The sequence below is a fragment of the Vespa crabro genome, chromosome 6, assembly GCF_910589235.1.
Source record: "Vespa crabro chromosome 6, iyVesCrab1.2, whole genome shotgun sequence".
Taxonomy (NCBI): Eukaryota; Metazoa; Arthropoda; class Insecta; order Hymenoptera; family Vespidae; genus Vespa; species Vespa crabro.
In genome coordinates this window covers 7409339-7423831 of record NC_060960.1, presented here as the reverse complement: position 1 = coordinate 7423831, position 14493 = coordinate 7409339, and the positions used below count along the sequence as shown (strand labels likewise).

The following is a 14493-nucleotide window of genomic DNA, read 5'->3' as shown; positions in this document are numbered from 1 at the left end:
GACTGGCGTAATCGTTGTGCAGATTACGAGAAATTAACGGGTATCTAAGTTCGTAGGGTGCAGAGTCTAGGTAGCTTCGGGAGATCACTATGCTGACTAACAGAGAGCTGGCGGAAGTCCGCAGTGGCGGTTGAAAGAAAGAGAAGAGAAAACAGGCGAACGTTTGTGTGTATGAGAAAGAGTGAGGAGGAAGTGCCGCTGGAAGAGGGAGTGGAGTATAGTTAGAGAGTGAGAGGGAGAAAGAGAAAGAAAGAGATAGAGAGAGAGAGAGAGAGAGAGAGAGAGAAAGCATCGGCCAACAAGCAGCGGCCGTGAAACAATGCAGAAGCCGCCAGCCGTGTAATTGGACTCCCCGGGACCTGGTACACTCTTTAAGAAGAGAAACGCAACCCGTTTTCTTATTTACTAATCGAGACCTAATTCCTCCGGCGTTATTATAAATCACGAGCTTCACGTTGCCCATCGTCGGCTAGCAGCTACCGAGCAACGACTTCTTTCTTCATCGATTTATGTCCCCAACAGATTTGACTCTTTCCTCTCATACATTGTTTTTCTTCGTATTCGACTAATCGAAAAATTTTAATCGTCGGACATATTACACTAGCCTATTCTGTTCGAGAACAAAATAGATAAAGGAATTCGTTCTATCATTCTTTCTTTCTATTCACCAAGTCCAAAGGAAAGGATCGGAAGGTAAAAGTATCTCTCGTTTCTGCGTACGAACGAGAGGAATCGTATGGAAGGTCCATCAGGATTCTTAGACGTGGACGTGACAAGAGGACATCGTTGGAATATACTGTTAAGGGAAAACGCTCGAAGGTTTCGATCTTCTTCGAAGTGCAGAAGTGGTTGTGGGCTCTATTACGCGTTATTGCCTATAAACGGTTGATCTCGCGGAACAACCGCCATGTGTCTTTGCCACCGACGTCTCTTCTCTCTTTTGCGGAAAAGTAAATCCACATAAGTATTTACGTTCGTAGTACGGTAATTACACGATAGTCTTTCAGTATCGTCCTTCAGTAACTCTTAGAAATTCGATTTAAATATTTTATGATATATATAATAGACATTATCTCCAATCTACGATTATATTAAATTTCAAAATAATCGTGATAAGACATAACGTTATATTTTTATTTCTTTTTCTTTTTTTTTTTTTTTTTTTTTTTTAACATTAAAATATTCGTCGAAAAGATCGTTACCTTCACCTCCTTTTTCGAGACACAAAGAAATCTGGAATGAGTCGAACGACTATGCAACTAAACGAAGGATTCTCTATCGAATCGATCGAAAAGAAAAAGAGGAAGAAGAAGAAGAAGAAGAAGAAGAAGAAGAAGAAAAAAAAAGAAAAAAGAAGAAAGAAGACGAAGACGAAGAGGAAGAAGAAGGAGCGATGGCCGTTGGGCGTCATTAGGAAAGAGGAGAGGGCGCAGCACGCGGATATCACGCGCTCCATCAACGAACTGGGTCACGCAGTCCTGATGGAACGAGCGGCGTTGCTACACTGGGCACACGAGTGGTGTTGAACATTCGCAAGGCGACCGTCTAAACGTATATCTACGATCGTGAGAGGCGACCGGCTGGCTCTGCCCTCCGCATATAAGACTAACAGAGAAAAAGATATATATATATATATATATATATATATATATATACACATACATATATATATAGAAAGAGAGAGTGAAAGAGTGAGAGAGAGAGAGAGGGAAGGGTTCCCTCCGATTGTCAGAGGAGGCCGACTAGCACGTGTAGGAGAGTCGAACGAGCGCGAGGACATTGGCGGTGCCAGTCCGTGCTCTTTGTGATCGGGACGAGACTGGACGAATCAGCGATCAACGGACTGTTTCGCGCTCTCTATCGGGTTCCTCTCTTCGAGCTTTTGCCTGCTCTGCTTGCTGCTTCTCTTACTCTACTTTAGCAAGCTAGAAACAGCTGTCGTGTAGATAGCTACTACATGCCTGCCTATCTTCTTCCTTCATCCTCCTTCTCCTCCGGCAAACCAATTTCAGACGAAACGATCCCACTTCCCTTACTTTTCTTTGTCTTTCTTATTTGCTCCCTTTTTATTTCTTTTTTCTTTTCTCTTTTCTTTTTTCTTTTTCTTTTTCTTTTTTTCAACGCCTTTCATCAACGAGACATCGCGTGCGTAACGGTTATCAAGTGCATCGATAATAATATTTCCTTTTATGTTCGATTTTTTTATTTTCTTATTTACGTTTATCCATGTAATATCTATTCAGATGGATTTTTCCGTCTCTCTTTTTTAGCTCTCATAGATCTTACGAAAAAAAAAAAAAGAAAAAGAAAAGGAAAAACAAAAGGACAAAAAAAATTTCATTTAGATTTTATCTAACTTGAGAATATAATTATTCACTTATCGATCATATTTATTGACAGTAATGATTGATTGACATCGTTTCTTTTTCTTCTCTATTGTTTAACATATCCAACGTCGTTGCTCTATTGATTGATAGATATGAAATCAATTAAACGATTTTCTAATTGATCCAACTTGAGATTTAAAAATCGACCAAGTATCGAGAAGTTTTATGGATGGTTTTTTTCTACGATAAGGTCAGAAATATTGTTGTTACGACCGTCGCATATATATATATATATATATATATATATATATATATATATATATATATGGTTGACGTTAGAAATGGAAAGAGAAAGAGAAAGAGAGAGAGGGAGGGAGAGGGAGAAATACGTAACGAACCAAGGCCACATGAGTCCGTAAATCCTTACTAGCGCGATCAAGCGTAACTTTCATCCGCAAAATGCGCGACTCTGAAATGCGGAACGTGAAAGTTAAGAACCGTAGTAGATGCCGAGAGAGAGAGAGAGAGAGAGAGAGAGAGAGAGGGAAAGAAAGAAAAAATTAAAAAGAATAGAAAGAAAATGTGGACGCGAAAAGTTTATTTGTCCTTCGTTCCGGTGAACAGTCAAGAGTGCATAAATAGTTAACAGTTAACGGTTAAACGATAACATTGAACTCCTCTAGATATATTTTATAGAAGTCTAATGAATTCATGGTAATATTCATTTTTCACCGATTACAAATTATTATTTCGAATTATTTCAAAAAGATAATTACTGTTCCAGCAACATAATCAGATACGATTAAAACGATCATTCAGAAATTATTAAATAATTCAAACAATTTCGTATGTAGCAATAATAGGATAAAATATTTTTACATCGTTGTCGTTTCGATTAAATAAAAAACAAAAAAAAAAAAAAACAAAACAAAAGAAAAAAAAAACAAAAAAAAAGAAGAAAAATAAACAGTCCTTTAAAGTTTTCAATTTTTCTCATTGACGAGAAACGAGTCGCGAACGACGACATAAAAGTGGTTAAGCTTTCTCGGTATAATAAAAGAAAAAGAAGATTAAGACGAGAAAACGTACATTAGTTTTGGGGAGTTTCTTCGGTCACGTTGGTTACTCGGTGAGAAAATGTCGAGGTTGGAAAAACGAGGGGCTCCGACGTTAGCTCTCCCGTTGGTCCTGCTACCGTCGGAGGAGACGCGAGAGACGTAGGACGAGAACAGAAAGAGAGAAAGAGAGAGAGAGAGAGAGAGAGAGAGAGAGGGAGAGAGAGGGAGAGAGAGAGAGAGACAAATAGAAGGAGACGGTGAAACCCACTAAATCAATACTCTGCCATCGCTTCAACTCCGAGCTCATCCCCTCGTACCCCTTGCCACCCTCTTTCACCCTCTTTCACCCTCTCGCACTCTCTCTCTCTTTCTCTCTCTCTCTCTCTCTCTATCTCTATCTCTATCTCTATCTCTCTCTCTCTCTCTCTCTCTCTATCTCTCTCGTCTCCTGTTCACTTCCCTCTCACCTCCTCGTCGTCCATCTCCTCCTCCTCCTCCTCCTTCTCCTCGTCCTTCTCCTTCTCTTCTTCCTCCGGTCGTCTCGTCGGTTCCATCCGAAGCGAAGCATGCCACCCTTCGTTCCACCCCCGTCACGCTCTCGAGGCGAAACTTCTCTGGCTTCGCTTCCACCGTCGGCTACTCCCGCAGAGAGTACTCCCCTACTACTACTACTATTACTATTACTACTACTACTACAACGAACCTCTTCGAGTCTCGTACATTTGAGGAAAGTAGGAGGACTCTGGCTTCTCTACCATCTAGCACACGGCTCCTGAGACGTCGACGATGCACAGGAAATGCGATTCGCCTTAGTACACCGCTCCTCTTCTCTTCTTCTATATGTCTATCTTTCTCTCTTACACGTTCTTTTTCTATCTATCTTCCTTCCTCGTTTCACTTCCATCAACGGAGTTCACGCTTCTACTTTTATCGTGAAAAGCCTAAGAAGACACGTCGTCACCCCTCTTCCTCTTCAATTTTTTTTTTCTTTTCGTTTTTCTTTTTTCTTTTCCTTGGCTTTTTCTTTTCTTTTTATTTTCACTGCTTCTCTTCAAATATTTCTCCTTGCGCGAGAACTCATCTAAGAGTAGTTTCATCACTAAAAATCTAAAATCGTTCGTCGCGTTCTTTTTCAAACGGCAACGGTAAAGATTTTGACGTTTCTTGAATATCATATGGATTGTATGAAAGTCGTGTAAATTTGTAAAATGTTTCTCTTGTTCTACGAGAATAAGTGATTGTTTAAATTCTTTTTCATATGACAAATATAACATATTTTCCGGTAATAACTATTCGGAGTTATCAGTTTCAATTATGCCAAATGTTACGATCATCTGACGTTTAGGTCGAAAATAAAGTAATGGCTTGTATTTATAATTGTATTGCAAAGCCGCACCCAGGAAAAGATAATCCGGTCGTCAACACTGATAAACTCAACTTCGAGGAATGTGCTTATGGAAAACAGTTCGTGCTTCTAAAGAAATATTGAATTAAATACGTATTTTATATATACATATATATATATTATATATATATATATGTGTGTGTGTGTGTGTGTGTAGATAATACGTAGGCATTAATAATTCAAACATGAGCTCAAGCGTTGTTATCTTATTATCATCGATCAATCTTATGTATATATGTATGTATCTACATTGATAGCGTAATATGTTTTTATAATATTACGTACAGCATAACTTCGTAAAAAATAATCAAGTTAGAATCTCGCAGATGGACTCAATGAAACGGCTCATTGGTGATAATATTATCGAAATATAAAATGTTGTTATAAGAAAGTAGAATTTAAGAATGCTTATCGGTCGAATGTTTAACCATTAAGACGAGAGTTAAGCGGACTGGAACAAGCAACCGGTTCAGGAATTGTGTCAAGTTCAGACCATGAAAAATGCGATCGACTCTTGTATATGTTAGTAAAGAGAGGCAATGTCACGTATTTCTTATGCATACGGAAAACGCGTACGTCGAGCATCCATAAAAAAAAAATGACGAATAATCAAATCGTCCCCGTATACGCACCTACGTAAAATATAAGAGAAAAAGCGAAAAATTGTAAAAATTTTGCCATATTTACTTGTGACGTTTTGGCAGCCATAAATTCGGGGGTTTAAATAAAGTACACCGTTTCGTGTAAACAAAATACACCGTTGTTTTTTACGATTATCGATCGAAAACGGATTACGTTTTCGATCGAACCACTATAACCATTCGATCGGAAAATATGTATAAAGTTGAACGAAAAATCTGATGATTTAACGTTTGTACTTCGTTGAAAGATAGAAGTCAAGGTTGTCTTACGACGAAGTTTCATTCCTCGACTACAAACATTTACTTTATAACCGATGAGAAGTACGAGACGGTTTGTACAGGTGAATCGAACTATGGAGCTTAAGAAGTCTATGTATGCGTTTATATATGTGAATATGAAGTAAAGCGCGACCGCGCGTTAACCACTTCACTTCAATACATTAAAAGTTATAGGATATACGATAGGATAAATCAAGAAATGGAAATAATATACTATATAAATGTAATTTATAATTTAATCCAAATAAATGTGAACATTTTAAAAAAAAACCAATAATTTTATAAATATTATGAAATGCAAAAAAAAAAAGAACAAGGAAGAAAGAAAAAAAATTACAAGCTTCGAAAGACGTAAAAAAGGAGAAAGAAGGAAAAAAAAAAGAAAAAATTACAATGATCAAAAATGTACAAGAATTGAAAGTAAGATTTGTATAATCCAATTATTCATTGGCCAATAGAAACGTTCTAACGTTTATTCCCATGACTATTACATAAATCAGAACCGAATCACACGGTATTAAACAATGAAATCATTTCGCGCGAGAACTCTCTCATTCGAACCTCACTCTCATCCTTTTCCCTTTTATCTACGAAGACTAGACGAATAGAAAGGAAAAATAGGAATGAAAATAGACGAAGACGAAGACGAAGACGAAGACGAAGACGAAGACGAAGACGAAGACGAAGACGAAGACGAAGACGAAGACGAAGAAGAAGAAGATGAAGATGAAGAGAAAGAAAAAGAATGGCGCAAAGATAAGGGCAAGAAGCAATCAATTGAATGTTTTCATTTTGAAGCACGAGTCGCGATCAAGAAGAAGGAACGAAGGAAGGGTAGAAAAGGGTAAATTGGAATTCCGCGACGCGAGCTACACTTCGCTTTGGCAAAGGGGCGGTTGTGGGAGGCTAGGGAACCGATGGAGCACGGTGGAAACTGAGAACGAAAGAGAGAAAGAGAAGAGAAGACAAGAGAAGAGAGAGAGAAAGAGAGAGAGAGAGAGAGAGAACGAGAGAGAAGAACGGGAGAAAACGGATAGGAACGGAGAGTGGAAAGGAGAGGTGCGCCCAAGGAATATTTACTGCCATCTTCTCTACCACTTACCCACAGATTCACTGTCCGGACTTGTAAACACCTCTTAACTATATAGAGATACTATCTTGGTTTCCTTTAGCGAATATTCTAAACTGTTTCGCGGCTTCGTTATAACTAAAAGATTATTAATTAGATCGCTGTTAGGTCCTTTTTTATTTCTTTTTCTTTATATATATATATAAAAAAATATAATAATAAAAAAAAATATATATATATATATATCTTATACTATATTTTTTTTATATTCTCCATTTCAATAATCGATAAGATCAAGAAATTTGCTGTCATTTTCTCCTCATCGTTTTTCTATAACGTGAAATAAACAAAAAAAAAATCATTTCAAGCGTTTATCTTCTTGGCCTTCGCTAAACGTATAATCCATATGATTAAAGATCAACGGTCATCCTGCCTCGACAAACAAATTATAATAATAGTAAAAGAAAAAGAAGAGAGAAAAGTAAAAAAAAAAAGAAACTCGTTCGTTCAGAGATGGCAATCTCGATCGATTGAATCGATTTAAAACAATTAACCACGCGTAAATCCGTAGTTTCACGATATGTCGCAATGATATTAATTAATTACTCAATTATATCGAATAAGGTGGCCCCTGTAATTCCAATCGATAGATATTTTTAGTCCATCCTGCCATCCTGCCTTCTTCCCTTCCTTCTGGGTTCTCTTACGTCGCGGAATTCCAATTTACTTCGGGCCCTCTCTCTTCCCTTCGACCGTCCGATCGGGAACGATTCTACGAAATAAAAACACACCCGTCGCTCGATCGTTCCTTCCTTACTTCGGCTCTCTTCCATTCTCCCTTCGATACGTCCTTCTAATCCCCCCACCCTACCACAGTTAAGAGATTTCCTCTTCCGTACACTCAAATCAATACGCTCGTGAGTCAGCCTGGAACGAACGCCTACCTTTCTTTTAACGATTCTATGCTTATCTTTCTTCTCTATTTTCGTTCTTCTCTTTTTTTCTTTTTCTTTTTTTTTTTGTTTCTACTTTTCGTTTGTTTTTTATTCATATATAAAAGTAACACTTCAAACGATACATTTATAGATACGCGTATAGAATTAAATAATCATTTCATTATATTTATATCGTTCACGTAAAAATGGTAGAACTTTGTGAAATACTACAAGCAACTAACTTGAAAGAAGATGGTCGCGTTATCTTGCGTTGAAAAGAGAGAGAAAGAAAGAAAGAGAGAGAGAGAGAGAGAAAGAGAGAGAGGAGTGGGAGGGAGTTAGAAAGGGAGGTAAAGTGAATGAGGGTTGAGGAGGAATCGCAGAGGGATGGGAAAAAGCGTTGCTGACGGCACGACCGATACCAGAATGGAAGAGGAAGAGGGTGAGAGAGAAAGAGAGAGAATGAAATAGAAAAAGAGCCAGAGAAGAGAGAGAGAGAGAGAGAGATATCCACCACTGCGCGGACTGGAAATGAAAGAGCCAGCACCGAACGAACGATAATTCATTCGTGAACCGAACGAGGCAGCTGAATCCGGCGTTGCACACGTGCACGATTTCGTCGACTGTTCGACTCTCTCTCTCTCTCTCGCTCTCTCTCTTTATATATATATATATATATATATATATATATATATATGTGTGTGTGTGTGTGTATGTAGAAGCTAACATTTTTCACTTTTATCCAAAAAACCTTTCTCAAATCCGTAAAATCATAGAACGCGATCCCAAACCTTCGAGGCGAGCTTCCACACCACTTTTGATGACTTTCCTCGAAATTTTCGACGGGAATGAAATTGTCAGGTAGTGTCGTAGAGACGCGCACACATCGGACAGGTGATATAATATTTCACTTTCCATTTTTTCTTTTCTTTTCTGGGTTGCTCCGTGAAAACGTTGATGAAATATAAAAGAGACAGAAATCGACTATATCACTGTCGATATTTCACTATAAATTTGGCATTCAATGAGAAATCGTATTTTTCTTTCTATTTTAACCGAATGATATCGCGTTATAAAGGATTATAGTTATATGTATATGCATGTCTATGAACGAGAGAGGATGAGGAAGGATAATAGGATTATTATTTTTGTTGTTGTTGTTGTTGTTGTTGTTGTTGTTCTTGTTGTTGTCTTTTTTGTTTTTTTTTTGTTTCCTGTTTCGTAGCGATTAATAATTCATAGAGTTCTCATGGATTTGAAAGAGAAACTGAGAGAAAAGAACGAGAAATTTAAGTTACCGGACGGAAAGACGAAAGAACACTGAGTTCTTTCTCGGTGCATCGACTTTTTAAGTTTTCTTCAAGGGAAACGTGCCTCTCCCTAACCAAGCACTCGGTTTTTTTTCCTTTATTTTTCCTTAGGTCGGTAGGGAAAAAGTGAAACTCCGGAGCTACGGCATTGTTCCCGTTTTTCTCGCTGAAACTTAAGGGACGTGAAATGCCCTCACGAAACGACGCACGACCCTCATAGTGAAGCGACTTTCACTCCCATAAAAATATAAAGGCCCTCTCGCCTCGGTATGTTACGTGAAACGACACCGAAATCTATAAGACCCACGTAAAACCTTGAAAGATAATAATAAAGATAATTTCGAAAGTTTCTTTTTGCTAAGAAAAAAAAAAAAAAAAAAAAAAAAAAATAAGAAAAAAGAAGAAAAAAAAGGAGAAAAGAAAAAGGAAAAGAAAAAAATCGAAAAAAACCGTTGTTCACAAAAATGATCATACATTTATAAAATATATATTTTTCGTTGCATTTTATTAATAATGATAATGTCATTTATATCGTTGACGTAATCGCATATATAAATTTTCTTTTTACGACAAATTTACGGAAGACAATTTGAAATTTTTTTTATATATCCCACAGACATTCTAAATGTTAATAATTTCGTTACATCAAAATTCGATACATTGTTTTTCGATTATTCATCGATGATTCTCAAATGACTTTCGTCGAAAAGATTGAGAAAATTTTTGCAACGGAGTGTACCGTAAAACCCACCCCCTCAAAGGCAGGGGGCAGATACGGAGAGTTCTAGCTCTAAGCGTAGCCAGCAAAAGGGCGGGCAGTCAGCGTGAAACGAAAAGGGAGATTTAGATGTCATCCCCTGACGTGCTGCTTTTCTTCCATCCCCACTACTTACTAATGTACCGAGTTCCAAATGGTCTTCCATGATGATAGACAAAAATGCCGACGAGAACGCCTCCAAAGCGTTACGTCGTTCAACGAGATTATTTCGTGAAAGAAAAAAAAGAGAGAGATTAAAAAAAAAAAAAATAAAAAAAGAAAGCAGACAAGAGAGAGAGAGAGAGAGAGAGAGAGAGAGAGAGAGAAATAAACGAAAAAAGAATTAAAAAAAAAAAAAGAAAAGAAAAAAAAAAGGAAAACGTAAAAGGATAACGTTTAGAATAATATTCGAAATCGAACAAATTTTTAACGAAGTAATTCGATCGATTAATAAAATTGAATTAATTTTCGTGCTTCGTTAATAACACTACGATAACTCGATTCATTTTCTTCTTGTCGACTAATTAAATCGCAATGCTCACGATTGAATTTTAATGTAACACGGGACTAATGAAATCGTACTCAGAATGGTAGTGACTTGAATCCAATGAAAATATCGAAGACAAATACGTACCTCTCTCTTTCCCTCCCTCTCTCTCTCTCTCTCTCTCTCTCTTTCTCTCCCTCTCTATCTATCTATGTATCTATCTCTCTCTCTCTCTCTCGCTTTCTCCTGTCTCTCTCGTTTTTTCTACCTATACCTGAAAAAATTTATCCATTCTTAGGGACGTCAAACGAAACACATTTATCGTCTCCACCCGCGTATCGTTATAATTTTCAGCTTCGCGAAAAAATGTTAATGGGCTTAAACGCGGTCTCGTCCTTTGTAAAAGGGAAACCCTAAATTTTCTACGAACGAGATTAGCTCATCCAATCGGACGAAACATTGGAAGGGCGGGCTTAATTAAAATCTTCTTGGACCTGGGCTACGAAGTTTGCCTTGGAAAGAGAGAGAGAGAGAGAGAGAGAGAGAGAGAGAGAGAGAGAGAAAGAGAGAGTGAAGGTGGGAGAAAAAGAGATAGAGAGAAGAAGATACCGTAAGACATAAGAATAGAACATTAAGAGGTTTCCCTATTGATGCTCAGACTTCTAAGATGTCTGTCGACTTAACGAAGAACAAGATTCGTATCCTTGACACGGAAGTTTCTTTCGCTCTGGAGGGCTATCTGTATTATTTTAATACTAATAATAATAATAATAATGATAATAATAATAATAATAATAATAATAATAATAATAATAATAATAATAATAATAATAATAAATATTAACAACAATAATAATGAGAGATAATAATTCATGGCGGAGGTGGGGGGAGGAGACCTGGAGAAGGGAGAGAGAGAGAGAGAGCGATTGTGCCATAAATTGACGACGATATTACTCCGTTGACATTATTTTCGTTTACATAGTAACTTTCGCGTCGAAACAAAAAGCTTCCTTTGCATGACAATAAACGCGATGTCCGATTCTACGGCGTAAAGCACTAGCCGCACGCATCCTATTATCTGGAAACAAAGAATTCGTAAAAACGAGTTATTCCCGTTCGTTTTCCCGCGTTGCGACAAATTTTATGACGTAGATGCAACGCGAAAGAGATACGACCGTTTAAGTTAACATTAGTTACTTCGATTAATAATAATAATTGTTATTATTATTATTATTATTATTACTATTATTATTATCTAATTAAAATAAATACATGTGTATAAAATATATCATGTCTGTGCGTATGTGGATATGTATGTGTGTGTAATTCTCATTATCCTCATAATATTATTACCTAGATAATGGAAAATACGAGATAGTACGTATTAATCGTATCTATTTAATGTTTGAGAGAGAAATTGATTAACGCATGTCTCGATATGAAAATTATACCTGGTCGCGTGATGATCGAACACAGTGGTGATAACATAGACGCATAGTACGTATGTACGTATGTAAACCGCGGTCGAAGTCAAAACGACCATGGGGTGAGTAAATTTGCATATCGTTTGTTATTCAAATACTGCAACTCACTCTTCTGATTTCCAATGAGGGAAACAACGTAGGGCTATCGTAGTCGGGTGATGACGTATCAGCTTAATAAATTGTCTCATACCTTGGATGAGTTGTCCTATCAAATTTTTATTATACGATATAATATAGAACTTTAACCGATATTATAAAAGAAAAAAAAAAAAAGAAAAAAATACGAAATCATATCCTTTTACGTGTGTTCAATCTAATTTCTTAAATTTTCTATAACTTAAGTATTGAGTTATTTTGTGTGTGTGTTTTGTATCTATCTTTATCTCTTTTTTCTTTTTTTTCTTTTTTGGCGAAAAAATAAACGTGATTTGTATTATCAAATCATTATCTCATTGTTAGGTAGGTTAACGGGTGTGAACGAAACGAAAGATATGGGAGCGTAAATGATCGATATAAAGAAAGAAAAATGAGAAGAAGGGTCTTTAGGTAGAGCGTATCGAAGGCAGTGGTATCGGGTTAAGGGTTGGTGGTCAGTGCGTCGATACTTAAGTGGAGCATCTTAAGTGGATCTATAAATTTCCCGGCGAAGTCCAAAGATCGAGCCTATATTTACTCTATTATGCAGGGCCCGGTTTTTACAAGCCGTTTACGTTTAACGGCAAATAATCGTTTAGATGCCGCGCCATGATACGGGCCATAAATCTTGGAGCACGTTCATGCCGAGTTCGAGAGCAGTGTTAAGTCCAGAAAGAGAGAGAGAGAGAGAGAGAGAGAGAGAGAGAGAGAGAGAGAGAGAGTGAGTAAGAGTGCGATGCAAGAGGGGAAACAAGCGCGCAGGTCAGTACCGCCTTTGACTCTACGCGGGGGACTGAAGGTGGCAGCACGAAAACAGCTGCTACGCGGGACACCCCCAAATAAAACGAGCTCCGCCATCTGACGAGTTTTCCCGTAACATTTCCGGCTATTCAATTCCCTTGAATTTCGATAGATGGCCGTTTCTACGTTGGCGGGAAAACTCTTGAAAATATTCGATCGATCTAACACTTTCAATTTTCCCGCCTTTATCTTCACACGTGGATATCTTACTTATCAGTTAAAAAGTTATTTATTTTTCAATTACCGCCTGACAGAGATAATCAATAACTTTACTGATGTATACCGCGACAAAACTTATTTTATAATTTTCATAAAATTCCGACGAAAATCACTTGAAAAATTTAAACTATACATCTCTATTTTCTTATGCTAATAGAATGTTCTCATAATCAGAACGTCAACAGTGATTAAGCGTAATTGTTAATTAGTATTCGAGTGATGCACGTATGAGAAATTTCACGGTAGTGTCTACTGCATACCATCACGCAGGTTCTATCCTACTCTTGATTCTAATAATAGAGTTTGGCACCTTGCTGCTTCGAACTCCAAAGACCACCCAAACGACAAAGAACGGAAGAAGAAGAAGAAGAAGAGGAGGAGGAGGAAGAAGAAGAGAGTAAAAAATCAGTGATGCGCACGTTAGACTTTACGAGCGACTTTGCCGGTGGCAATTCGATCGGTATTACAAAGGGAGACAACTAACGTATGTACTTACAAATGTATGTATGTACATAAACGTAACAGAGAAACACAGTAGGTCGATCCAAGTGATTGATAAGCATTGCCACGCGCCGCTCACGCGGACAAATACTATCGCGGAAAGGACGACGGGACCGCCCGCGGTGATCCCCGCCACATGACGTATGTACGTGCATATACATACACAAATGCCGCGCCTCTCTTCTCCACAATCTTTTATCTTCATTCAGGAATTAACTAAATCTTTTTTCTTTACTTTTTTTCTTTTCTTTTTTTTTTTTTAACGTCCACTTGAACGGAACAAAAGCTTGCAAGATTTAGAAACTCATCTCGATTATTTAACAGAGACGAATGACGAAGAATGTTGATTCTCCATCTTGAATATATTCATAAGAAAGAAAAATATACATAGCGACGTTTTCAAAAATATTTCTTGAAAAAAAATATGCGAAAGTATCTGTGTGTTTTATTAAGATTAAGGAATAATTAAGAAAAAGAAAAAAAAAAAATAAAAAAAGAAAACAAAAAATAAATAAATAAAATAGAAATAAAAAAAATTCCCTCCAAATGTTCCGTACACTTTTATCGAATGATATTAACCCTATTAACTATTTCGTCAAAGATCGCTTAAAACTATGTTTCAAAAATGTTCCCTTAAATATGATACATTGCAAGAATATGATGTATGGCAAGGGATAGGTCGATAGATAAAACAACAACAACAACAACAACAACAACAACAAAAAGAATAAAGAGAAGGAAAAGAATAAAGAAAAAAGAGAAAAAAAGAAAAGTTGGCATTTCGATCGAGACGTCGATGATTATCGAGACGGAACCGGAGTTACGAGCTTTTCCTCTGATATCGGCAACAAGTTTTCTCTTGCTTATAAGTATACAGACTAGCCAGAACCAACGAAGAATGAACGCTTTCGGCAACACCGGTGTTTAAGATCGGTTGACTATAAAATGAGATGATAAATGATTGGCCGAGGCATAGTAAGCGAGTTCGATCTGACAGGTAGTAATACGGAGCTCGGAGGCTGTAACTCATGCTTCGCTTCGATGCCAAGGAAAATTGTGACGTGACAACGAAAAAGTATCGCGAT

The 14493-nt window shown here is 37.3% G+C and overlaps 1 protein-coding gene across 9 annotated transcripts in view; it reads right to left on the bottom strand.

Moving 5' to 3' along the window:
• Positions 1-14493, bottom strand: part of LOC124425100 (homeotic protein antennapedia-like) — a 145377-nt gene that overhangs the window by 58436 nt on the left and 72448 nt on the right. For 2 of the 9 annotated variants that reach the window (XM_046964960.1, XM_046964962.1), the window contains exon 1: positions 3417-3790. The exons of 6 other annotated variants lie outside the window; for them this stretch is intronic. The gene's annotated coding sequence lies outside the window, so the exon portion shown is untranslated. Of the gene's footprint in view, positions 1-3416; positions 3791-4088; positions 4780-14493 lie in introns of those variants that run through there. One more of the 9 variants, XM_046964965.1, reaches the window with a different exon arrangement.